At 38.0% G+C, this 27840-nt stretch overlaps 1 protein-coding gene across 1 annotated transcript in view; it reads right to left on the bottom strand.

Annotated features, from left to right (window-relative positions):
* GFI1B (growth factor independent 1B transcriptional repressor) overlaps positions 1-26370 on the bottom strand; it is a 159782-nt gene extending 133412 nt beyond the window's left edge. Inside the window, exon 1 of the mRNA XM_044058892.1 lies at positions 26230-26370. The gene's annotated coding sequence lies outside the window, so the exon portion shown is untranslated. The remainder of the gene's footprint in view (positions 1-26229) is intronic.
* Between the last annotated feature and the right edge of the window lie 1470 nt (positions 26371-27840).

The raw sequence follows: 27840 nt of genomic DNA, 5'->3' as shown, positions 1-27840 counted from the left end.
CTTTTAGATGGAAACATCCACCCTAACCCAGGGCCTCCTACATCTTCCTTGCACAATATCACTACTCATCACCCTCCCCCTCACTTACCCTTTCCTACAGTAATTCCCCTTCCAAATCTCTAAAAATCTTCTCTCTAAATATTCAGAGTATTGTAAATAAAGTAACAGACCTGCACTCCTGAATGTCTAACACATTTCCTCACATTCCTGCCCTATCTGAGACTTGGCTGAAACCTCACATCCTTAACCCAGAAATCCTATCTCCAGCTTATAACATCTTTTGCTCAGATATAACCAATAAATGCATAATAGGGGGCTGCTATCATCTACTCAGAGCTACTTAACCTGTTCCCCCTCTCCATCTCTGTTCTCTGCCTCTCACCTGCTGAAATCTTCTTCTTTCGACTGTTCCCATCAGGGGTTGCCACAGCAGATCAACTGTTTAAATTTCTTGCTGTCCTCTGCATCTTGCTCTGTCACACCAACCACCTGCATGTCCTCTCTCACCACATCCATAAACCTTATCTTAGACCTTTCTCTTGTCCTGTTACCTGGCAGCTTCATCCTTAGCATCTTTTTCCCAATATACTCTGCATCCCTGCCCAGCACATGTCCAAACCAACATAATCTTGCCTCTCTGGCTTTGTCTCCAAACCTTCCAACCTGGGCTGGCCCTCTAATATACTTATTAATAATCCTGTCCATCCTCGTCACACCCAGTGCAAATCTTAACATCTTCAACTCTGCCACATCAAGCTCTGACTCCTGCCTTATCACCTGCTGAAATACTCATCGTAAATTGTTACCTCAGCCCTCACAAAAATTTCCATAGTGTCTATAAACATTCCCCCTGACAATAATATTCCCATCCTAGAGAACCTCCTTTCCTGGATTACTCACCATATCCCTTATGAAACTATCATACTTGGAGACACTAATATAGACTGGACTAAACTGTCCCTGTCATCTCCTACCCATAGTCTTAACCTTCATGGTTTTCATCAACACATCTCCACCCCTACTAGAATAAAGAAAAACTCCTCATTTGGACCCATTCTTGACTGGATCCTTACTTCAGTTCCTCACGTCTATCATAATCCTGGTATACTTCTCAACTCATTGAGTGACCTCTCTCCAACCTTCATACACAGATTCACCCAACACTTACCTAAAGACCTTACTTTCAGGGTATGGAAGAACCATACCCACTTCGACCCAGACACTTTTAACTCCAAACTATCTGGCATAAATTGGTCCTTCCTCTGTCACCCCCCTCTCAATAAGGCAGTAAATTCCTTCAGTAAGATTTTCCTTGACACACCTGATTCTGTTACTCATTTCAGAAAAATCTGAATCAAATCCAACTACGCCCCTGTAACAAAACAAACCCACTGAATAATGCACAGAACAGATTCTTCCTGGAAAGCCTGGATTAAAAACAAGTCCCCTCTCTTACTAAAGACATACAGAGAGTTCAGAAACCTGGCTAAAAAAAAAACTTGTCAACAAAGACAAGAGAGCTTTATTTTCCTCTACCCAAAGTAACCCACACAAAAATCCACAAAACTTTTGGACCACTATCAACAACCTACTCCACCCAGGTAACCCCATTACTCCCAACTCCTTTCCTAAAATCACTGCTTCTGAAGATGCCTCCCTCCTTAACAACTATTTCATAGAATCTATTCAAAACCTCACACTTAATACACAAAACAGTACATCTCACTCAGCACCTCCACTACCCCATAACAAAACTCTCACCAGTACTTTTTCTTTCCAACCAGTCCCAATTACTACAATTAAATCTCTCCTTAACAAACTTAAACCCTGCTCCCCCTCAGCAGACCAACTACCCCCTCATTTCCTAAAAATAGCTGCACAATCCATCACCTACCCTGTGTCTGTTCTTATTAACTGTTCCATCTCAGAAGCCCTGGTCCCTGACATTTGAGAATCCTTCTATACTATTCCTCTTCACAAAGGCGGCAACTCTACAGATCCTTCTAACTTTAGACCAATTGCTATCCTGTCCACATATCCAAAATCTTGAAAAAGCGTATCCATGTTCAGCTACTCAAACACCTTCTCGATAATGGTCTCCTCACTCCTACCCAACACGGCTTTAGGCCCCACCATAGCACTTCTACTGCATTTGCCCAAATAATAGCTGAAGCCTGTGACAATAACCTCCTCGTCTCCAGCCTTTTCCTCGATCTTTCAAAGGCCTTTGATACCATCTCTCATTCTAAACTTCTAACTAAACTCTCAGACCTACATTTCTCGACCTCCTCCATCAACTGGTTCTCTAGCTATCTCTCTGGCAGGCAGCAATCTGTCTGCTAGCAAACTGTCCTCTCTCCATTCCTCCCTGTTAATACTGGAGTTTTCCAAGGATCAATTCCGGGCCCCATCCTGTTTAATATATTCACTAGTAAACTTCACTCTGCTACCAACCTCACTACGCTTCTACAGTATGCTGATAACTGCACCCTCATTACCTCTGCCCAAAACATCCCTGATCTACTAGATCTCACTCAACAAACCTTTCCTCTGTCGAAACCTGGCTCTCTGATAACCAACTCATATTAAATCCAAAAAAAAAACAAGTTCCTCCTCTTCCTCCCTAAAACACTTGCCCAGCACAAAGCCTTTTTCTCTATATCCTCTCTCAACCACCATTATTAAACCTGAACCCCATATTAAACTACTTGGAGTTATCACTGACGATGAATTAAAATTTGATATTCATATTCAACAAAGTACAACCCACCAGAAACTTGGACTTCTCTTTCGTAAGCAACAATTTCTATCACCCACCTCCAAACCCTCCCTCGCTCAGGCCCTACTCCTACTCTGCTTTCTTTATGCTGCCCCTGTCCTAACTCATGTTCAAACATCTCATCACTAAACTAGAGCAAATTTATAACAAAATTGACAGATTTGTCACAAACCTTCCTTACAAATCTCACCACTGTCTTGCCCTTAAGTTACTCCAATGGCCAGAATTTTCCCTGCAGCTGGTTATACCCCAGTTACACATTACACACGCTATCCTATACGAACCCTCATCCTGTCCCTCTATCTCCAATTTAGTCTCCTTCTATAATCCCCCTCGTCACCTCCATACTGCCAGTAAACACCTCCTTCAGTTATACAAACCCAGCAAAAACATCAGTAAGAGCCTTTACAAATACTCTGTAGCCCATGTTTGGAACTCACTCCCTCTCAACCTAAGAAGCATTCAGCATAAATACCTGTTTAAGAAAGAACTTAAACTTTTTCTCATGAAGACTTGGTCACATCCTTGTCACCCCCCCCCCCCCACCACCACCACCACTTGAACTAGTCTCGTCTCTTCTCATCGTATCTGCTTTTTCCCTATCAACTCTTATCTCCTCCTTGTACTTGGTCTAACAAACTGTGTTCCTACTGTAATCCTTGGTGTAATATTCTCTAAACCTTTTAATTGTTATTTGGCCTATGCTATATATACTGTTTTCAGGTTTTGGAAATTGTACTTGTTACTGTTATTTTACCAATGCATTGTACTGCTGTGCACACATTTTTTGACTTGTACTAGATTTCTGTGACCCTACTTTCATATTTTGTAAATATCGTAATTACTTGTATTATTTCTGGAGCTGTTCTCCTCAGGTCTCCACTGAAAATGGGCCCCTGGCTCAGTTGAACTAACACAGTTAACAAATGTCAGTAAATAAATAAATAAATTCTGCACAGAACAACGTCATCATTGGATCCCAGGAACTAAAGACTCATAAGTCTGACTGGTATCATATACAAAGCCGTTGAAAGAATTATCATGTAAATGGTTAATAATGATGGCATAGAAAGCCTTCAAACACTGGATCCAACTCAGATTTGTTCCATCAAGGGCAGATAATGCCCACTCAACCTGCTTGCCAACAAGGTCACCAAGGAAACGGCTGAGGGCAAAATGGTGCATACTGCCTACCTTAACCTGGCTGAGACAATTGATACAGTACCCCACTCAGGCATTGTAAAGAAACTCATGGATAGCCAGCTGGTTCTCAAATAGGACTGAGGAAGTTAGGATAGTGGATACCACCTCCACAAAGAGGCTGGTCACTTGTGGAGTCCCTCAGGGTTCGGTGCTGGGTCCACTCTTTTTTGGCATCTACTTCTTGGACATCAAGGCCAATGTCAAGGGCCTCTGGTTGATCAAGTTTGCAAATGATTTCAAACTAGGAGCAGTCATGGAATCCCTCAAGACACTAACACCCTACAAGAAGAACTGCCACCAACAAAAGACTGGTGCCAAAGCCATGGCTTAAAACTTAATGTCAATAAATGCATAATAGTAACCCTTGAGATGTCAGCCACCCTAGGAAACTGCCTCATCAATAAAACACCTAAAAGAACCAGTAGTTATAGATTTGGGTACATATGTAGAAAGTAGCCTGGCTTTTGACCAGTATGTGTTTAAGACAGTAAGGAAACCATTCTATGTTGCTCAACTAATAAGCAAGGGCTTGGCATGTAGCTCCATGGAAGTCATTGTTCCACTGTATTTGACCCTCATCAGGTCCATCCTTGCGTACAATGCCCCATTCAGTATGTACTTGACCAGCCACAAGCAACAACAGGAACATCAACACGTGTTCCTCACTGAAAGAATACAGGGCATAAGCAGCATGTCCTATGCAGACCACCTCAAAGCCCTACCTCTATATTCTGTTTTCTACAGACTGTTGAGAGGCGATCTATGCCTGGCATACAAGGCATCCTTGGATCTCAAGCTGATGGATGCTTTGCACATCTGTAAAATGAATAGCATCAGAATTACTTGATCTAGGGATTTAAACTTTGCTTGCAACATCAATAGGATACATTGGAGGGACAGACATGTGTCTCTGAGAATTCACCTTCGCTGGAACAGGCTTCCCATCTATGTGAAGCAGAGCTTTTCTCTAACTCTATTCAAGAGGAACCTGGACCATAGATGGGGAATGAGAAATACAGCTGGGGTCTAGCACCTATGTCTCTAATGGACAGAGGCAGCCTGTAAATCTTTCCCTAGCTTATATGTACCCCTTAAAATAACCTCTAAGACACATACACTTGCGGGATACAATTGGAATGCTTGACTAGGCTTATAAAGTCTCTAGTGTTTGTTACCCTATGAACCTGTCCATGTCAGTTTAGAGAAAAGCAGAATACAGAAAATCATAATACTAAATTTATAATGCTGAAATATAAATGAAATGTTAAAATTCTGAAATCAAAATACCTACTTGACTACATACGTAGAGAACCTTTATTGCCCCCCCAAAAAACCCATGTCAGCATTTGTTTCCAAGTTTCACTAACAGGGGAATGATGTTGTTTGTTGACTGGCTGTGGACTATTACAGTGTATGTAAGCTGTAGAATCTGTTTCGAACAACAATCTGTTAGAAATAAGCCCACAGAGAGCCAATAAGTGCTCACACACCTTGCCTTCAGCAGACACACGTAAAATAAAATCCAGTTGTTCGATAATGGAAAAATGCCCAAATAACCTCAGGAGATTCCGCTTCAAGGACAATAAAACAAGTTGTTTATTAAGCCGAAAAGCTGTGGAAACAACTCTCTCAGCATGGGATAACACCAAAATTAGTTGTCAGTACAAAATGTTAAAATTACAAACGCAAACTTGTGAAAAACACCATAGTGGACTACTAGAACAATTAACGGTTAAGCGCTTTCACCCGTACACATACGAGCTTCATCAGAACACTCTTCAGTTCAAACTTCCACTATTTATAACTTTTTAAGTGCCAAAATTTTTAAATTCTAAGTGTCACATACATCGCTACTTAAAGCGATACACTCTAATATCTCGTTTCAATTACTCATATCATTCGAGATATCATATACATAAACAAATTGTTCCACCCCTCTCAGGTAGTGTATGTCACCAAATAATAATAATAATAATAATAACTACTTTGGTAATAAAAAGCAATCAATGTACTTAAAATACTTAATACAAGTAAATAAATATAATAATTGCTCAACCTATCCTACACAAAACCACACCTACAACTAATGTATACATAACTAATGCAGTATAAAATAATACGTTTATAAAAATCTAAGCAAGATATAAATGCTAATTAACAAATAATATAAAATTATCAATATTGAATAATAAAAATATATATATAAAAAATACCATATCTTGTGTCATGTGATATACTTAAATGCACAGTATATGTTCTACATCATATTAACCCTTCAAGGATGGCCTTCAAATAAATACTTTCATTTAGACCTGGAAATGTTGTAGCATCTGTGAACATCTGCCACCATGCCTCCCTATAATTCAATATTATTTTGTAATCCATACCCCTAGGGTCATTGGTGATAACTTCTAACAAAGCAAATTTAAAATCATGATTTTGACCACATTGTTCAATGTGTCTGTACAGTGCACTTATGGGATCTCTTTTCTTGATATTGTAAACATGCTCATAAATACGTTTTTTTTGAAAATTCTCTGTTTTCCCTACATAATAGCTTGGACATTCCTGACATTTAGTAATGTATACAACCCTCCTTGTATTACAATTCTCTTTTACAAATCTCAATCTTGATCTAATGGAATTTTTTAACACCAATTCTTTTCTCTCAAAAATATGGCAACATTGTTTACAGGATCCACATTTCGTGGTATACTTCCCAGTATCCACTCTGTGTATATTTCCTAACTTATTTCCTGTTTCTAGTAACCTCTTTATATTAGCCCCCACTTTGTAAACTATACCTGGTGAGACTCCTACTAAGTCCCTGAAAATTTCATTATTACTAATAATATGCCAAAAATTTTTTTAATATTTGTATCACTCCATCCGACATCGGACTATATAACAATATGTAAGATCTCTGATGTTGTGTATTATTTTTCTGACACTTCTGGGGCCCATCCACATTATTTTGTACAATATTTTCCTCTCTTCCTAAACCTAATAAGGGTTTATATGTTGTACCCCAAAGTCCTATGACGTATTTATCCACATCAATCAACATATCTTTGGGGTATCCCCTTTCTAAAAACATAATATGCATGTTGCCTATCTCTTCCAATAGTGTTTCATATTTTGATATCATTCTAAGGGCTCTGATACATTGGCCCTTATATATATTTTTCTTTAAATTCTTGGGATGGTAACTTTCATAAGACAAATAATCATTAGAAAAAGTTTATTTTCTAAAAATTCTTGATTGTAAAGTATCATCATATTTGTATACCAATGTGTCCAGATATGCCAAGCCTTCCTTGTTATATGAGTAAGTGAATTTTAAAAATTCACTACTCTCATTCAGATACTGAATAAACTCCAACATATTCTTATTTGAATTCCATAATATATAAATATCATCCAAAATCTGACATAATGGACAATATGAGTGCAATATATACTTGACAAAAGGGTCTGTTCTTCCCAGTCAAGCATGACCATGTTTGCATAAATGGGTACACATGCTGCTCCCATTGCTACACCCCTGGTCTGTCTGAAATATTCACCCTCATAAAAATAAAATTATTGTCAAGAACTATGTCCATCATTTCCATAATTAAACCAATTTCTTCCCATTCTATATTCTCATGCTTTAACATGCTGTTACAAAAAGCCTCAAGACCCTCCTTCTTTAGGATACTGGAAAAAAGGTCTATGACATCAATAGTAACAAATAAATAACCATCCTTCCATTTATTTATAGGGTAATTTCTCAAAAACTCCCATGAATCTTTAACTAAATGTGATATATTGTTATAAATATGTTTCAATTTAGTGTCAATATATCTTCCCATGGGAAAACTTTTAGATTTACTTCCAGATAGTATAGGCCTGAACGGTGGATCATTAATGTTTTTATGGATCTTTGGAATTCCTACCATAGTAGCCAATCTAGGGAATTTCACTAACAAAAATTTATACATATTTTTGTCAATTCTCCCATCTATATAAAATTCTTCAATATAGCTATCTATTCTCTGGTAGGCAATATTTATCTCATTCAGAGACATAGTTTCATAATTTCCAGATCCATAAAGGATGTTATGTATCCTACTGATGTATTCAAAATTATCATATATTATCACCCCTCTGCCTTTATCTGGTTTCATTATCCTTATATTTTGGCTATTTTGTAGTTCTTTTAACAATTCCATTTCCTCTTTCGTAATGTTATTATTGTGATAATTTCTTTTATATTCTCCATATAGTTTATAAATTTCTCTTCCAACAATATTTTCATATATAACCACTGTAGGGTGGTTCACTGGGACAAAAGAACTGGGCACTTTTAACCCAGTATCTATAATAAATTCCTTCTCATCTTCCTCCTTTGTAGCTGTACTGCTAATATTATTGTACATGACAGATAAATTCAATTTTCTAGTGAATTTCTTCAACTCTATCAGACTGTCCACTAAATTGAACTTTGGAGTCGGAATAAATTTCATCCCCTTTGATAATAGACTAAAATATGCCAGATTAATCTCTACATTGGCATAATTGTATATATTAAAGCCATTCAATGTGTTGATCAACCCATTGATCATATAATCTTTACCTCTTGACCTTACACATGATGTATTCCTTTTTCCTTCCGTCACCATCTGTTGTTTTCCCAATACCTCTGTTTGTACTTCCCTCTCTGATAAAAACTTTTTCCTTGGTTCCTGTATGGTTCCCCCTGTCCTCTCTGCTCCTTCCGAAAAATTTGACTGTATGATCTAGGTCTGTTCTGACCATCATCATGAAATTGTTTAATGCTATAGTTCTCTTCTGAATCTAAATTTTTCTTTTTACTCCTACCCCAAAAGTATGCCTTTCCTTGTTCGTACTGATCCACATCACTGTTTATCTTTTTTTGTTTGTTACTACATATAGTGTGTGTCAGTTTCTCAGCCAAGCTAAACTGTTTGTTGTACAAATTCTCCCACTCTTTGAATAATAAATCAGTGGTGATTTTTAAATTAAGACTTTCAGTTTCCTGTATAAGCTTACTTAATTTTTCATCATTGTGCTTAATAATCAATTGCATAAATCTAATACGGCAATCATCAAAAAACTGATTAAATTCCATCATCACTTTTTCATTCAACATAACACCCATAGGTTGTGTAAAAAACCTCATACCTTTGGGGACTATTTTCATTGTTATACATTTCTCAAGACATGCATTGTCAATTTTAATTCCATTAATGGTTTTTAATTTTTCCCCCAACACATATATCATGTCCCTCAAAGTTCCATATGATTTTGGTCTATTAATAACCTCTGGTCATATTCCAACATTGTCTAAATTACAGTCTATTTCCATAAACTTGTTGAATTTGTTCAAATTGCTAGCATTCATGTTGTCAACCCTAGCTGATGTCATCAATTGGCTGGCTAATTGTTCAGTACCTTTTTTCTTTTGATCTTGCTTCCCCACTATTTTAGAATAAGTCTTGATGGGAAGAATCCTTTTTGGTTTTGTACCAATCCGTTTTGATTCTTCTTCCACATCATATAGGGAAAAATCACAAATAAAACTGGAGCCATTATCTTTACTGCTGTTTAAAGGTTCCGTTGTGTTAAAAACATGTTCAATATCAATAGGACAAGCTTTATTTCCTGTTCCTTGCCCATTGGGAACAGAAACATTGTCCAAAAATGATTCAGTTCTTCCTTCCTTCCTTGCTATTGGATCCCTGTGCTAGAATCACAGATTTATTGCCACACAAAATCATATGGTCTTCACATAAATGGTCGTTAATAACCCCTTGTCTATTAATACTGGGGTTGATGTCAGATTTGTTATTATGACCATAAAGAACACTGCCAAGATTCTTTTGTACCATTTCCATAAGTTTGGACATCTCCCCCTTCAGTGACTTCATCTCCTCTCTTAGTAACTGGATATCGTTCATCTGGTCTGCATTTGATACAGGTGTACCTTTATCGGTATTCTCCATGGTAAAGAAAAGAACTGTAGAATCTGTTTCGAACAACAATCTATTAGGAATAAGCCCACAGAGAACCAATAAGTGCTCACACACCTTACCTTTAGCAGACACACGTAAAATAAAATCCAGTTGTTCGATAATGGAAAAACACCCAAATAACCTAAGGAGATTCTGCTTCAAGGACAATAAAACAAGTTGTTTATTAAGCCGAAAAGCTGTGGAAACAACTCTCTCAGCATGCGATAACACCAAAATTAGTTGTCAGTACAAAATGTTAAAATTACAAATGCAAACTTGTGAAAAACACCACAGCGGACTACTAGAACAATTAAGGGTTAAGCGCTTTCAACCGTACACATACGGGCTTCATAGTCCGCTATGGTGTTTTTCACAAGTTTGCATTTGTAATTTTAACATTTTGTACTGACAACTAATTTTGGTGTTATCGCATGCTGAGAGAGTTGTTTCCACAGCTTTTCGGCTTAATAAACAACTTGTTTTATTGTCCTTGAAGCGGAATCTCCTGAGGTTATTTGGGCGTTTTTCCATTATCGAACAACTGGATTTTATTTTACATGTGTCTGCTAAAGGCAAGGTGTGTGAGCACTTATTGGTTCTTCGTGGGCTTATTTCTAACAGAGTGTATGTAATCTGTACATTTATGCTAGTAATAGGTAGTTTGAGTTTAAAACTGTAAAGTTTCAGCATTTTGACATTTCAGAATTTTGCATTCAGGATTACAATTTTCAGTATTAGTAATATTCGATAAGCTGACACACACACACACACACACACACACGCACACACACACACATACATATGCATGCTCAGTCTTTAAAATGTATCAATATTCGTCAAAGATACCCACACCTCCAGGTTGGTGGCACAGCACGAAGCATCAGAGACTATCCATGTGCAACTAACAGTGGGTAAAACTGCCTTCCAGTTTATAGCCTGCTACAGACCACCCTCCCAAACCCAGGAACCCCACTCGGCCTTCCTGAGAACACTGGAAAATATGAAGGTCTCTCCAAACACCATTATATTGGGCGACTTCAACTACCCAAACATAGACTGGGAGCATTACTCTAGCTCCAACACCCCAGCCCAAAGGTTCCTAGAATTTATAAACTCAAATGCTATGGAACAACTTGTTACCACTCCCACAAGAGGGGAAAACATACTAGACCTGATCATCACCAACATGGAGACTCTATGCTCCAGACCAGAAGTGTATCCCTCACTGGTAACATCAGACCATAAACTAATCTCACTGGATATTCACATCCCGACTCCACCCCCTCCCCAGAAAACCACAGTGAAAAACTTCTCTAAAGCAAATTTCACACTCCTCAAAACTGAGGTGGAATCCTTCAAAGCCCCCGGGCCTGTGGAAAATACGGCCCAGACCGCAGAATCCTTTATAAACGCATTCTATGAACACCTTCAGGAATGCATGGATCATGCAATCCCAAATAAAACCAAGACCCAATCCTCCAAAGGCAGACGTCCTGTCTGGTGGACCCCAGCCATAAACAAACTATACAATAGAAGGAGGAAGCTACTACATGATAGAGCAAAATCCCAAAAAGGGAAGGCATCTCTGATCAGTATTAGCAAAGAACTACGGGCACTCATAAAATCGTCTAAGGCCAGCTTCGAGAGCAAAATTGCACAGGACACTAAGGATAATCACAAGGCTTTCTTTAGTTATGTTAGGAACCTGGGTGGGAATTCCCAGATATGCTCAGAATTAGTCCAAAATGACAAAAAATACACCAAACCCACAGACATTGCCAACATCCTAGCTGACAGGTTCAGCGCAAACTTCTCCCCCCCCTCCCCACCAAAAGGGCAAATATTTATCCCAGCAGAGTGCTGCCCCCCTGACATCTCAGATGCTCAGGTAAGAGCCGCCCTCTCCAAAGCAAAAAACACAGCATCAATGGGACCAGACGGTGTCCCGGGCTGCGTCCTACATGAACTCCAAGAAGAGCTAAACCCAAACATAAAGCTACTGTTCAGTCTTAGCCTTACTACAGGATATGTACCCAAAGAGTGGCGTACAGCAACAGTGGTCCCTCTCCACAAAGGTGGTGCCTTAACGGATCCTGGAAACTATCGCCCCATAAGACTAGCTTAGTCTGCAAAGCTATGGAAAGGATCATCATGGACCTCATAACTAAAGATATTCGGGACCTACAGACACTGGATCCTACCCAGTTCGGCTTTGTTAAGGGCAGATCCTGCCTCTTAACCCTGGTTGATTTCTTTGAAACAGTCACCAAGGCCATTGACGAGGGGAAGGTGGTCCACACAGCCTACCTGGACCTCGCAAAAGCCTTTGATACAATACCCCACTCGGGCATTATAGATAAGTTCACCAGCTTAAATATAAACCCCTATGTCACTAGATGGGTTGCAAACTGGCTCAAGGACAGAACCCACATGGTTAGAATTGCTGGAGCCATGTCAGACTCCAAACCAGCTACAAGTGGCGTCCCACAAGGCTCAGTCCTGGGACCTCTCTTGTTCGGTATATATTTCTCGGAGGTACAGGCCAACACAGAAGGACTGTGGCTGACTAAGTTCGCAGATGACTGCAAACTGGGCGCCATAATCGACTCTCCAGCCGACACAAGCATCCTCCAAAAGGGCCTCACAGAAACAGACAACTGGTGCCAGAGCCATGGCCTCAAGCTAAACGCCAAAAATGTATAGTCATCCCCTTTGGCAAAAACAAAGTGCCCACAAATTACCACATAGCTGGTAATCCATTAAGTACAGAAGAAGTAATTAGGGACCTGGGGACCCAAGTTGATAGCAGTCTCTCATTTGACAACCACGTGGCCAAAGTGGCTAGAAAAACATTTTATATAGCCCACCTAATCATGAAGGGATTCACATCTAGATCAGGGGAGGTCATCGTGCCTCTTTACTCATCCCTCATTAGGCCCATAATTGAGTACAATGCTCCTTTCGGGATGTACCTTACCAGACACCTGCAGCAACTGGAAAGACCCCAAAAGTACCTCACCAAGAGGATCATAGGGCTCAAACAGATGCCATATGCTGCCCGGTTAAAGAAACTCCAGCTCTACTCAGTGGCATACCGCCTGCTCAGAGGCGATCTGTGCCTGACGTATAAAGCCATGTCCAACCCGGAATTAATGGACATGCTGCACCTCAGAAAATCCAAATCCCATCGAGCTACGCACCCGAGAGACTTGAACCTCAGCACTGAAATAAACAGGACATGCTGGAGGGACAGATTCATAACCCAGAGGCTCCCTTCACTCTGAAATAAAATCCCAGTCCAGGTTAGGCAGAGTCCCTCATTGACTCTCTTCAAGAGGAATATTGATGAGTGGATGGTAGATCGTAGGTTTACCCCGGGTATCACTTCTGTGTCACTGTTAGACAGAGGCACAGTATACTAACCTCGAAAAAGGGCATAGCAAAATTAATTTAAAATGGGTGGCGAAAGCCAAACACACTCTGGCTAGGCTTATAAATGCCCTAGGGCAGATAGCCTAGTATGAACCTATGAACCTATTAACTCATGCCCAGTGTAGAAATATTCTGTGAACACTCAAAGTCAAAGGACAAACTCTGCAATTAAGGTAGTAACAGAATGCTGAGCATTACAAACCCACTTTTCATACATGATCATACACACATACCTCTCAACTGTACAGATTTTCGCAGAATGTCCAGATTTTTGCCTTATATTTTTGGTCCATTTTTCATAAAATTGTGGCTTTCTGGAAAATTAGTGGCAAATCATTAAAGATTGAAGTTGGAAAATAATGACAGGCATTTGAGTGTTAGACTTCATACTCTTCAGAAAATTCATGCTAATGCAAAACCTGTTATTCTATCAAATGTTTAAGTTTGTAAGGGCAATATTTCAAAATTGAGGTATGACACAGACACACACACACACATACACACACACACACACACACACACACACACACACACACACAAAGGTTCATGCATCAAACTCTTTCAATATACTGCAAAGCCAGGTGTTCTGTAAGCAAAGCACTGCTAATCCCTGTTTTTACTATTATGCAAATCACTCATTCAGACATAGTCTGTCTGCTTGTTTTAACAGTTATTTTGAAGCAAACAGCTAGATGACCTGAGGGATATTTTACTGTCATTAATTGTTACGCACTGTTTAACAGTCATAATTAAATTATACTGAACTCTTTTGTGTCCTACCACTTACTTGAAGAATCAAAGCCAGCAGGAATCTAGCATGCATGACACAAGTTGTGAATGAACTTCCACAAAAATAAGACATTACACCATTTTATGCGCCTTCTAAAATATTCCTTTCTCAACAACAGCTATATTAGGACTTGAAACAGTTTGAAAGAAAGAGACAGAAGTCAGGAACTGAAAACGGACACATAAACTGCATGTTAAGCATTATACAGATACTGGATAGGCACTTGTAGATCCTGAGCCATTTACAGCATAATGAACATTAAAACTGTGCCACCTTAGTGGTATTGCATCAAATGAATAAATGATGAATTCATACCTCTCAGCCTCTTAGTACAAGAAATTTAAACAAAGCCAAAAATAATGGGCGGACAGAGGCCCAAAAATAGGGATACATTTTAAATATTGTTTTTATAAACTTAGAAAGTTGCAAGAATAAATGTTTTTGTTACCATGCATTTTCTGATGGATATGAAGTCTGAAACTCAAACGTCTGTTATTATATAGTGAATTCCACACATGTTATGAGGAACAGAAGAAAAATATGTAGCAAAAATCTGGACAGTTGACAGGTATGGTGGGGAGGTCACGTTTTATACAGACTGAGTATTATGTTCCTCATTGAGAGCAGGTACATATTGTCAATAATTATTCATTAAAAAGATGTTGTTAAAGATATTTAAATATTTAAATATCTGTAATTAGATTTGTAGTCACTGAGTCTTGTGACCAGGTCATAGCTAAAAAGTGTCAGTAGACTGGCTTGCTTACCTGATTATCAAACAGCAAGCAATAAATAAATAAATGTTTATACATGAATTTGATATTGGGACAAATAATGCATAATAAAAATGGAATAATTGTTTAGTTATTGTTATATGGCAATGGCAAACTAAACTTTATAACTGCCTCAGTCAATAAAAATAAATTAACAAAAAATGATTTGCCCCTTTTTCAAAGAATAAAGCCCTAAAAGTAAAACATAACATTATATTGTCGTGGCACTTGCCACAAATTACTTGTTAAACGTTTATTAACTCTTTATTTAGAAAGATACTTGCTTCTATAAATACCTTCTGAAAAAATATATGATTGAGTGGTGTATTCTGGCTTAACTAACAAGTATACAGATGAGATACTATTTTATTACAAAGAGTGGTCTCATTAAGCAAACACTGATAAAAATGTAGGCTCACTGTCTGCGGTGATATTAGATGGTAACAGATAGGCATTGCTTGGCAAAGCAAACACTTAAAAGTACATTATAACTATTGCAGTTTGGTAAACAGATGAGAGGGCATTTTAAATATCTTACAAATTGTTTTTGGACATTTCAATGCAGCTACTTTCACTGTGTTATTAACCTCTAGCTAGACTAAGGTAAGTAAAACGAACTATGCAATGAGAATATCACGGGGCTGACGTGGTTGTGTTTGCTCACAGTCTTTTACAATTCATTCATTTTATTTAAAAGTTACTTTCCAAACAGTACCTTGTTCTTACTTCTAACTTTTAGTATTACTCAAAAGCATGAAGAGCCTTAAGAGCCTTGCTGTCTAAACGGAAGCCTGAGAAACAGCACCTTTTGTGTTACTAGAAAATAACTGTTATTACAGTTATCAAACTGATATTTTGCCCATAAGCAAATGTTAAGTTCCTCATAAATATGCTGAAAATCTAGAATATTATTAAGGACGGGAAATTAAAGCTGTTTACAAAATATTACTCCTCATTCCTTTTAACGGAAAGGAGATTGTTTCTAAATCTCAAAGGCTTTTACAAATCTGTAATTGTTTGTTTGTGTCTTTCGGCTTTTCCCGGTTAGGGGTCGCCACAGCAGAACTCCGGTCGGCTAATGATTGGCAGTAGATTTTTACGTACCGGCTTGCCAGGCCTGACGCACAACCTTCAACGAAGGTACGCCCATTCACGCATGTCTCCACGCAGAAGACGCTCTAGCTGAGAATCGAACCGGACAGCGTCTGTATATTTAATACTTTAACAGCTAAAAGTGCAATTTGGCTTGACATTCACAGCCGCATATTTCTCTAGCCCCACCCAATTGAGAACCCACAGGACGTGGAATCGCTCATTCCAAAATAATTCTGATCCCTCACCATTTCACGCACAAGGTGATCGCCAAAGAAATTAAAATTTAGCTTTCTTGCTCAGGTTTAGACAGTCAGCAGATGTGGTAGTATCTGAAAGTTGAATATTTGGATCTTGTCCTGCTGTTACAGATACTTAGTTGTAGCAGTAATCTTCAAAATCATTCTGCACACTTAACACATGCTGGTCTGAACACCAGGTTTGTATGCACACAGCAAACATAATAAATTGTACACAGAAGTGAAGTTACTGCAATATAAGGGATCGCTGTCATTTGACGGAATAACAATTTCACTGAATGACAAATCGCAGAATCCAAAATGGTTGCAAGCTGTTTCACTGAACAATTTAGCTGAAAGCCAATTTTATTGAATGGGGTATTGCTTCTCACCGTTATGAAATAAAGAGCAGAACTACGTTTAAGTGTATGAAGAACTTTAGCTGGCACTTGTGATTTTTACATAATCACTGCTGATGTGGTTTTTATGTGCCCTAGTAGTGATTTACTGTGTGTGGCATCCTTGTGTGCTGTGTGGAATTTTCACCTTTCTATACAGTTGTACAACTGTGGAATCAGTATATTTAAGTAAAGGAGTGTGGGGCAAAGCCCCCCACACTGGGGAGTAAAGGGCTTGTCCCCCTACAAAAATGAATAAATAAAGAAGGTGTACTTGCTATAATGAATTTTTCTATTAAATGTATATATGTATAAGCAGTGATTCAATATGTGTGTTTTCTCTGTTTTCTTCATCAACGTGCAACTGTGGAGATAACATATTTAAGTAAGGGGGGAGGGCTCCCCCCCCCCCCCCTGCAAAAAAAAAAAAGTCTTGTTGAAAACTTTCCTTTGATATTTTCGACTGCATCATATCTCTTAATGGCTTTCAGACATTTTGACTCGGTGAATTCTATTTCAGTGAAATGATCATTCAGAGAATTATCACGAACACAACATAAGCCACATCCAGGATGATCCTGCTGCATTTATAATATATACGCTTGCAGTCAAGAAGGGATCTTCAAAAGATGCATCTTGCAATAAGAGCTATCTTTGTGTCATCAGTTTGTGAAATGTAAAGGTGCCTGACACTACTGAATGCGTATATTCAAGTACTACTTTTATTCACTTTTAGTTACGTATGTACTGTTAGATGCCTATTGTTTAATAGCATATATAGGTTGTGCACATTTATGCAGAAAATGGTTTCAATTTAAATTATTAATATTAGCATTTTTGATTTATATTTAAATTATTATTTAGAGTTTGTGATAAGTTCTTATTAAAAATTGCTCTATGTGTACACTTGACTAAAGGATAAAAAGCAAGCCACTCATGCATTTATAAGAATAAAGAGCCGGCATATATATTGGTCATCTCTATCATATGAGAATATCGTACTGCATTTATACGATACATCACTGGGGATAGGCACAACATGACCCCCAGATGCGTATGTATGTATCAGTCAACATTATACAAAACGTACCATATACTAATATATTTTGCAATACAGAAGAAAGTTGAATTCAGAAATAAATGCATGCATAGTACAAATGTGATGACCAACCCAGCCTGAAATGACTAATTGCAAATAATGATTAAGTTAGAAGGCTTCAAACAGAGCCATCATGGATAATTAATGAGATTTTAGCATGCTGTTCTGAGCTGCAACGTGACATAGCACATCCCTCCCATGGAAAGGGTAACACCCCCCCCCCCCCGATATCTTGATGTGATTTTCCTTTCAGACTGGTGGTGCAGATGAATAAGCAGCTTGGTGTTTGGGGGCATATAGATTTGTTATTTAGTAACAAAAAATCAGTAACAGAAAGTTGCTGTTCCTGTACACAGCAGCCGCACCAAGTAATACTGAACTATAGTTACTAGCAGGAAATGACATTCTCACTGGTACCAGTATACGTGTTTGAGTTGCTAATGCAACCCAGCAATTCAGATGTACTTTTCTGAAGTCTGTAGCTTTGTCCAAGTCTTGCACAAAGCACATACAGTTCACATTCAGTCATGTTTATGTTTGCCACCTAACATTTTTCTGAAGCACTGCAGGATCTGTTTGCAGGCATTTAATTGGAACTACCCCTTATAGCTAAGCACAAGCTTTTCAGCATGTCACCCTGATGAGGTACTGTCCTAAAAAGCATTAAAACTATACCCTTCTATGTGACTGAACTATGCACCATGAATATATTTACAAAGGTTCAAAGCTAGGTATTAAGCTATCTGCCCAAGGGCATTTATAAGCCTAGCCAGAGTGTGTCGGCTATCGCCACCCCATTGATTAATTAACTGATCCTCTGTCAAGCAGAGCCAATGAAGTGATCCCAGGGGTGTATTTTCTGTTACCCATCCACTCGTCAAGGTTTCTCTTGAAGAGTGTTAGTGACAGGCTCTGCCTAATGTAGTTTGGAATTTTGTTCCAAAGCATGGGGAGTCTCTGTAACAAAAATCTATCCCTCCAGCATGTTCTATTTATTGTGGTGAGGTTTAGCTCACTAGAGCGCATGGCTCGCAGTGACTTGGATTTCTTTAGGTGGAGCATGTCCATCAATTTTGAGTTGGACATAGCTTTGTAAGTCAGGCAGAGATCACCTCTGAGTACAGCCGGAGGTTTTTCAGTCGGGCTGCATAGGACATATGTTTGAGGCCAGTAATCCTCTTGGTGAGGTACGTTTGTGGTCTCTCCAGCTGTTGGAAGTGTCTTGTGAGGTACATCCCAAATGGGGCATTGTACTCTATGATGGGTCTGATGAGTGAGGAGTAGAGGGGCACTATAACCTCTTTATTTCTAGATGCAACCCCTTTAGTAATTAGATGGACCACATAGAAGGATTTACTAACTACTTTGGCAATATGATTGTCAAAGGAGAGATTACTATCTACCTGAGTCCCCAGATCTCTTATTACCTCTTCTTTATTAAGGGGGCTGCCATCAATGTGGTAATTCGTGGGTGCTTTGTTTTTCCCAAATGGGATGACTATGCATTTTTTGGCATTTAGCTTGAGGCCATGACTTTGACACCAGCTATCCATCTCAGTAAGGCCCTTTTGGAGGATGTCCGTGTCACCCTGAGAGACTATTATGGCTCCCAGTTTGCAGTCATCGGCTAAATTTGGTTAGCCATAGTCCTCCTGTGTTTTCCTGTACTTCTGAGAAGTATATGCTGAACAGTAGGGGTCCCAGGACCGAGTCTTGTGGGACACCACTTGTGACTGGTTTAGAGTTGGACCTGGAGCCCGCTATTATTACCATGTGAGTTCTGTCTGTAAGTCAGTTGGCAACCCATCTCGTGATGTAGGGGTTTATGTTCAGGCTGGTGAGTTTTTCTGTAATACCTGAGTGGGGAATGGTGTAGTTCAGGGAAGTATGTCTCAGGTCATTCACACCAACATGAACAATGACAGAGTCATATTTGTACTTATTCTGGAGTGACCTGAGTGCTTGTGTTATTGGCGAATTTTGGCTCTCGACAGGCAGCTAACAGTAACCTTCTGCTTGTCCAGCCTAGTGAGTGGGACGTCAGTGTGCCCGACTATAGAGTCACCTATTACTAGTGTGTTAGGTATGTTATTTCACCTTAAGGGCTGAGATTGTGTGGCACACCGATTTTGTGTTTTATGTGTTGTCTGGTTTGTGACGGGAGGTGCAGGTTGTTTGGGTGTCTGCTTTGGAGGTCTCTGATGCTTTTGCAGGTTTTTATTTAGAGCCTCCAAGTATGATTTTGTATATTTATGTGTATTTTTTGCCAGTGCTGGTTTGGTAGGTCTGTGTGTGACTGAAGGTGTGGTGCAAGTGTTAACCTTCTCCTCTTGACTGTCTGCTCCAGTCTTGGGTGGAGACAGCTTAGCTTGGCTGTATAACTACATCGCTTGCATATGTTAGTGTTTTGTCGTAGGTAGATAGGGTTGTCTGTGTACATGAGGCAGTTGTAACATTGCTTCAGGATACTCATATTCACCAGCTGGACTGAAAAGTACACCTGAAATTTCCCTTTGGTCATGCCTGAATAGTAGGGTGAGCTCCTTAGTCGCTTGGTTGGTGAGGGGTGAATAAAGAGCCTTGCCCTGCTGGGCAATCAAGAAGTCTGTTTCTAAGCACACCATTTTAAATGCGAACAGTACAAGCACCCAAGAGTTTGAAAACTGCTGTGTCAAAGTCAGGAACAATAGCATGTCGTGGCTTGTGTGGGCTGCTGAAGTCAGAAATGTTAGCATGTTGTAGCTGTTGTGGGCTGCTGAAGTCAGGAACGATAGCATGTTGTAGCTGTTGTGGGCTGCTGAAGTCAGGAACAATAGCATGTTGTAGCTGTTGTGGGCTGCTGAAGTCAGAAATGATAGCATGTTGTAGCTGTTGTGGGCTGCTGAAGTCAGGAATGATAGCTTGTTGTGGCTTGTATAGGCTGCTGTTCATGGTTGAAACTGAATATGAGTTTGGGCAAGCAGTCATGGGGAGCAAAGGGGTAGGGGATTTTTAGGGTATGGAGTAAGTGGGAAATTTTAGGGTTTAGAGAATGGGAAGGGGGCTTTAGGTTTTGGAAGCATCAAGGGAGTTTTAAGTTTAGAGATTGGAAAGGAAGTTTTTACGGGTAGGGCACAATCTAGGAATTTAGGTTTAGGGATGGGATTACAGTATTAGGTTTAGGGATCAATTGGGGGACTTTAAGGTTAGGGTGAGGGAGTACAGTTTTACAGTAAGGAAGCAAGGACTTTTGTTGGAAAGTGTCTGGGAGTTTTAGGGTTAGAATTTAGGTTTTGATGGGGCTATACAATTTTATAGGGTCAGGTTTTGGGAGGGAGAGTACTACATAGATATGGGGCATCTAGCTAACAGGAGATCAAGTCATACCTCTCAACCACTTAGAGCAAGAAATCAGGGCAAAGCCATAAATAATGGGGGGGGGGGACAAAGATGCAAAAATATGGACTGTTTTTAAATATTGCTCTTATAAACTTCAAAAGTTGATACAGTAACGGGTTTTGCATTAGCAATAATTTTCTGACGGGTCTGAACGCTGAAACTCAAATGCTTATCATTATTTTCTGGCATCACTTCTCAATGATTTGTTACAAATGATTTGCCAGAAAACACAAATTATATGAGAAACAGGCTAAAAATATGAAGCCAGAATCTGGGCATTCTGTGAAAATCTGGACATTTGAGAGGTATGGATCAAGCATTGCTTTTTCAATTAAATGACATTGATTAAGTGTTAAGCAGCCTACTACCATGTGAGTATCTACAGTAGGACCCCTTTAAATCTGCTACTGTTTTTTTAAAAGCAAGTTAAAGTAAAACTGCAAACATATACGCATGTGGATGCACGCTCATATGTGCATGTGTGTATGCGTGTGTGATGTGTGCGTGCATGTGTATGTGTTGTGTGTGTGTGTGTGTGTGTGTGTGTGTGTGTGTGTGTGTGTGTGTGTGTGTGTGTGTGTGTGTGTGTGTGTGTGTGAGTGTGTGTGTGCGTGCGTATGCATTTGTGTGGAGTTGCAATAATAATGGGTTTACATCAACCAACTTTAATTCTAAATTTTAATTTAACACCCGCAGTCTACTGAAGACAATATTATTGCAGCTCAGTAGAGAATCACAATACAATAAAGAAAATTAAATATAATATAAATATTACAGCAGGGCCCGGTTCCTCCCATATCCTCAGTGTAGGTAACTCTCAATCCACACCACTGAAATCTAAGTATACTACCTCCAAGGTAACTATCTTAACAGGCTTGGAGGGGATATTTCTTTCTATGATGTAGCCATTACTTTGTTTCCTTTCTTCCTGATTTTGTCACTTATTTTATTAATTTACACTGTTCCACTATTTCCATGTCCCACTGTCAGAGTAGGGTAATAAGAAAGAATGCCAGGAAAGCAAACATACAATCAGCAGTTACAAACACTGGTAAAAGTAACACCCTAACTACAAATGTTACAGGTTTAAATATGAAATTAAGAAACCCACACATGGGAGGCTATCCTAACCATCTTTAATCCTTCCTTTTCAAAGTATCATATGCTACAGAAACATAAAGCTACATGCTGAAAGCTACTCATTAGAATAACCGTAGTTTTATATCTATAGATTTCAAATCAAGCTGTCCATTCTGTCCATTCTGTTGTACAATGTTGCATTGTTTCTGGTTTTCTGAAATTCGTTAAAAACAAAACTATGAAAACTTATAACTGTGACCTATTACAGACCGAAGTTCCTCAGCTACAGGTTTAAAGTGTTCCAGGTAATATTAGCAACTGCCTTTCCTCTTTGCACACATACCAGTTTCCACTGCTCTTAAGTATTAAAAACTAAAATTATTTCCATTTTTTTGTCAAAATTGTAATGGAATTAGTAGAAAATACATCAATCTTGCAAGAATACAGTCACAGCCATATAAACACATGGCTATTTTTTATACAACTCTTGTAAAATATATTGCATGTGTCTGTACTGAAATTCTGAGCAGCGATAAAGTTTTAGGTTAAAATGTACATTTCTTCTGACTATGCATATTAATAGTTGAATGATAAGCAATTTAATAAACAGTAGAGTCCCCATGCATGGTCATAATGTTCATATGAATGTATCATGTGGTCTGTGAAAAGTACACTTTTAATGTTATCGCGAATATTTTTGTAGCGTATAAATACAACCAAAATGTCACACGTTTTTTATTCTGTTATAGTTTTTGAACAAACAATAATAAATATAAAATGCAACCATGCCTATTGAAAGGCTTTGGGAGAAGTAATAGTTTTTTTTAACAAAACATTTACTTTTCTTGAAAAATAATTCATTTCCATGCAGTAGAGGTCATGTATCTGCATCCCAGCCAGTTTAATATTAAAAATCATGGGATCCTATAATATATACATGGTTTAAAAGTATTTGTATTGTCTGAAAACACTTTTTTGGTTAAATGACTAAATATCTTTCTTAAAGGATGAAAAAAAAAGAAAATGAAATGCTGCAATAGTTTCCATAAACATTATAAATGCAAATAAGGTGTAATAATATAGTTTGCCTTTGCATCACATGAAATATTCTGTTTTTTGCATCGTCAGTCACTATATGAATTTTGTCCACAATGAAATAAGAATTTCAATAATTAGTATTAACAGTACATTTATATGTTAATATGTAATAAGCTAATCTAAACCACTGCTAAAAACTATACATCTGCTCTACTGTGACATAATTTCTAAATGTAGCTTTTATAAGAGAGAGAGAGAGAGAAAGAGAGCTTTTATATACTGTCTCTTGAGCTTTAATGTAATCTTTAGAGGACATTTTGAAAAAATAGGATATTCAAAAACTAAACCTCAGACCGCCATACACACATCCATTCATAAGTGTGTTTGTGCACACACACACACACACACACACACACACACACACACACACACACACACACACACACACACATATTCAGAAGCACAGATAGACTCAGAAAAATATACATATAAACATACACATATGTGTGCATGTGCACACACATGAATGTGTGGATGAGACCAAAAACACTCTTTGTATGTGATGCTGAGACTGCAGGTCAACATCTGCACATAAGATCATTATTTGGTTCTTCTGAAAGGAATCATAAGGCATTATAACCAACATCTACGTTTTCTTATGAAATTGTTGACAGTGCCTTTGAGTAAGTTGCTCCTTTTTATTATGTCATCAGGAGTACTTACCTCTAACAATGTACTTCCTTCCTCAGCTCCTCTTTTTAGTTTTATTCAATATTAATGTAACATACCTCATTTTATTTATACTGTTTTACTATTTTTATGTTTCTTGCTTAATATGCTGAGCAGTGGCTGAAATGGTTACATTAGGATCAGATGACTACCCTAGTTAACAAAATTAAATGAAAAATATAAGATAAACTTCAGGCACAGTGCCAAATTGTTAAGCTGTAGATGTCAGGCATAAACTACGATATGCCCTCCTTTCTACTTTCCACTGATGGGAACATTCGTTGCTTGTTAAGTAATGGCAGACCTGTTAAAGGTCAGCCTTGGCATCACACAGGAGTAAAACCAAGATACAGATGCTTGCTTCTCTAGCAGTATGGATCGGCTCAGGACTGTCGTGATACCAATGACTCAGTATACTGCCATGTCATTAGGGTAACATCTGGCCATTGAGTCGGAGTGGGCACAGTGACCTGAGGATATACCAGCACCGGGGCCACAAGTCACTTGGTAGTGACCAACCAGCACTGAAGAAGAGAACACAGTCCATCTCCATCTGGCTAGCACAGTCTCACATGCTACAGTTCGAACCTCAACTCATAAAACCACTTGTCAAACCAGGTTCTTAATTATAATAAAGGGGAAACGTACCCCCATTATCCTCACTGACTGGTACCATAAACAGAAAGATTCAGGGTATTCGAAAATACCAGCAAGATATGTGGTGAAATAAAATGACACACACACAAATCAGAAGTCATATGAAGTCTAAAGCAGGCAAAAACAGATTTATTTAAATCTGAGTAAAATCATTTGTAATATCAGAAGTATTTCTCTCAGCTTATTTCAACAAATTAAACACTGAACTTTTTCTCCCTTCTTTCCAATCCACGTTTTCTTTTTGGCTCTGACAGCTATGCAAGCCAACAAATCCTTCTGTAAAAAATCTCATGACAACCCCTCCTCAGTTCACTTCAGAAGTATGCAGATTTAACAATTTCCTGCACTGGAACAAAATTCATTTATACACTAACCATACAAGTAATAAAAATAACTTTCCAGACAGTGCCATGTATGAAAATATCAAATCTAAAGTGTTTGTTATAGAAGAACTAAATCATCCACTTCTGAAACACTTTATATTACAGATAAGCTATCATAGTCCGCACTATTCACATCCATGGGTCACATAGTTTACAGAGAACAAGCAACTAACTATATCTCATTACATTTTAGTTTGACAACAAAGGAAACACAACTGTTCATTACTGCATTCTGAACATCAAGGAACTTTGTGTGAAATGATATCGTCCTACCACAACCCCACAATTTCATTAACTGTGATAAAAAAAATTACGTGCCCAACTACCATTTCATGAACTTTGAAAAATAGTATGAATATTACACACACACTATATATATATATATATATATATATATATATATATATATATATATATATAAAGGGGGTGTCAGACAGACTGAAACCAAGAGACCGAGAGAATCCATGTAACAGAGAAAGTACTACTGATGTGAGGTTCAATTAACTTATAACTGACTTGAACTGTGCACCATGATTTTACTTATTTACCATACCTCTATTTCTATTAAACAATAACTATTTATTGCCATTCATAACTGTTACGTATGCAAGTCAAAATGTCAAAAAAACACAGTATCTAATAATATTGTAAGTCATATGCACAAGAATGCTTTAAAACCCAGATATTCAGGCAATGTATTACAATTATAAATATAACTTTGAATGCCTCATATACCTCATTAAATTATATATTTTATGGCATAAGTTATTCAACGCATATCGTTAAAAAAACAGTAACAAAGTTGTTCAAATTAATAAACGTTTATGTCATGATAAAATAATACTGTGAACATTTATATTACTTTTAAAAGTTACCAGTTATTAATTGCTGACTTCTCAAAACTATAATTTGCATATACATAAATAATTATCTATGATATCGATGTTCATTTATTTCATTGCAAAAACATACAGTATTTCTAAATGTTTACATAACCAGTCCTTAAAAAAATCAATGAGCTTCACCATCTGCTGAGTACAAAAAAATGTAATATTAATAAAACATACAAGCTGACATTTTCAGCTACTAAAATACATCTGTAGCTAGTGATACAGTAAAAGATATATTGGATATAAAATTACCTGAACGGAGAATACACACTCACACTCTTGCAGTTTTCACAATTAAGTGTTGTTTATCCTTTTTGCCTCTAATTGCTTTCTTTTCTGACTTACTTTGTGGGTGTCTAGCTCCTACTTTTTAACTTTTTTCACATAGCACTGAACCCGTTACCGGCTTTTTCCCTTTCTCCTCCCTGATTTTTCAATCTGATAATTTGTGGCAAATCTGGCTGAAAGCAGCAAGCACTTTCAGCCAATGGGAGTATTTGCTGCCCAAACAATATTTGCCTACCAAAACTTCAACTAGCTGTCATGACTAGCTGTCAGCTCAGAGTTTTTTTTCTTCTTTTGCTTGTGGAAAGAATCACATAATATTCTCAGCATGTTCAGCAGATTTGTTTTATTTGCTTCACATTTCACTCACTGATTTCTGATTTTTAAATTTCAAAATGAAGTGAGAATTTGCAATTTTCATTTCTTGCACATTTAACAACTAGAACACGGAAAAAGCTTAATTAACATAAAATGTCAGTTACACATAGTGAACACGATTTGTATTTATAAATAAAATTAACATTTTGTTATCAGGATACAGAATAATGCAATTCTTATTTCAGTTTAGGCAGTATTTTTGGACGGCTATTTCATTTTACAGTTTTCTTTTCACAGTGCAAGATGGTGTTTCCTTAAGTTCAAAGAAATAATCAGTTTTCTACAATTAAAGATATGAAATCCTCAGAAATAAAGACTTGGGTTGCTGTATACAATAAATGACCAACTGCTTCTGCTAGCACAGTGTAATGCGTATAGTAATGAGCCATGGACAAATTAAAGACTGCTGTCCTTTGGTTCAATTCCCCAGCAGCCTGTTTGCAATTCTCTGACTCTGAATAAGTCACTTTACCTCAAAGCTTCTGTGCCACACTTGAAAAATAGATATGTATGCGTTAAACCCTAATGAAATTAAAAAACAAAGATATTAAATAAATAAATGATACACGAGTATGCAAATATAAGCTGTTACAGGCTTTTATGACATTGGTGAATGTTGTAGATCCATGAAACTGGGAAACTAGATGTGAAAGAAACTTCAAAGTGTCATACAGCACTTGGAACTTGTATTTTACTTCATGCTTCAAGAAGTTATTATATGCAAACTAATTCTGTGGCAGTTTTGCATATGATATAAAGGCTGTAAGCTGCTAACAAGCTACATTCCTGAGTTGTGTGTCTGTCTCTCATCAGTCTCCACTTACAGTTTGTATGATACTAAATAAGTCAACTAACCAGACAGAATTTCTAGGCTGCCAACTTACACATTTAATAAATGGATAACAGAAATTAATTAATGAACTGAGTACATACACAGGCCTGAAAAAACAGACCATTCCATGTGGCTTATCTAATATGATAGCAAGGCATGTGGACAGTAACTGTCAGCAGTTCTTCCTATGTTGTGGGTACGCGTCACCCTGAATATGGCAGTCTAGTGTACGACTGGTGAGTACCTAATGTAAGCATGTGTAGCAAACTATGAGTACTGAGTAACATGGATGAGGTGTAAGTCACTACACCACACGACCCAAACCGCATCATAACAGGCTCATATCTAGATCTATAGCACCTGTACTT

The sequence above is a fragment of the Protopterus annectens genome, chromosome 16.part0 (assembly GCF_019279795.1).
Source record: "Protopterus annectens isolate FY-2018-M chromosome 16.part0, PAN1.0, whole genome shotgun sequence".
NCBI lineage: Eukaryota > Metazoa > Chordata > Ceratodontiformes > Protopteridae > Protopterus > Protopterus annectens.
Note: the sequence above shows the minus strand (reverse complement) of the source record. Positions and strands in the feature narration are given on the sequence as shown.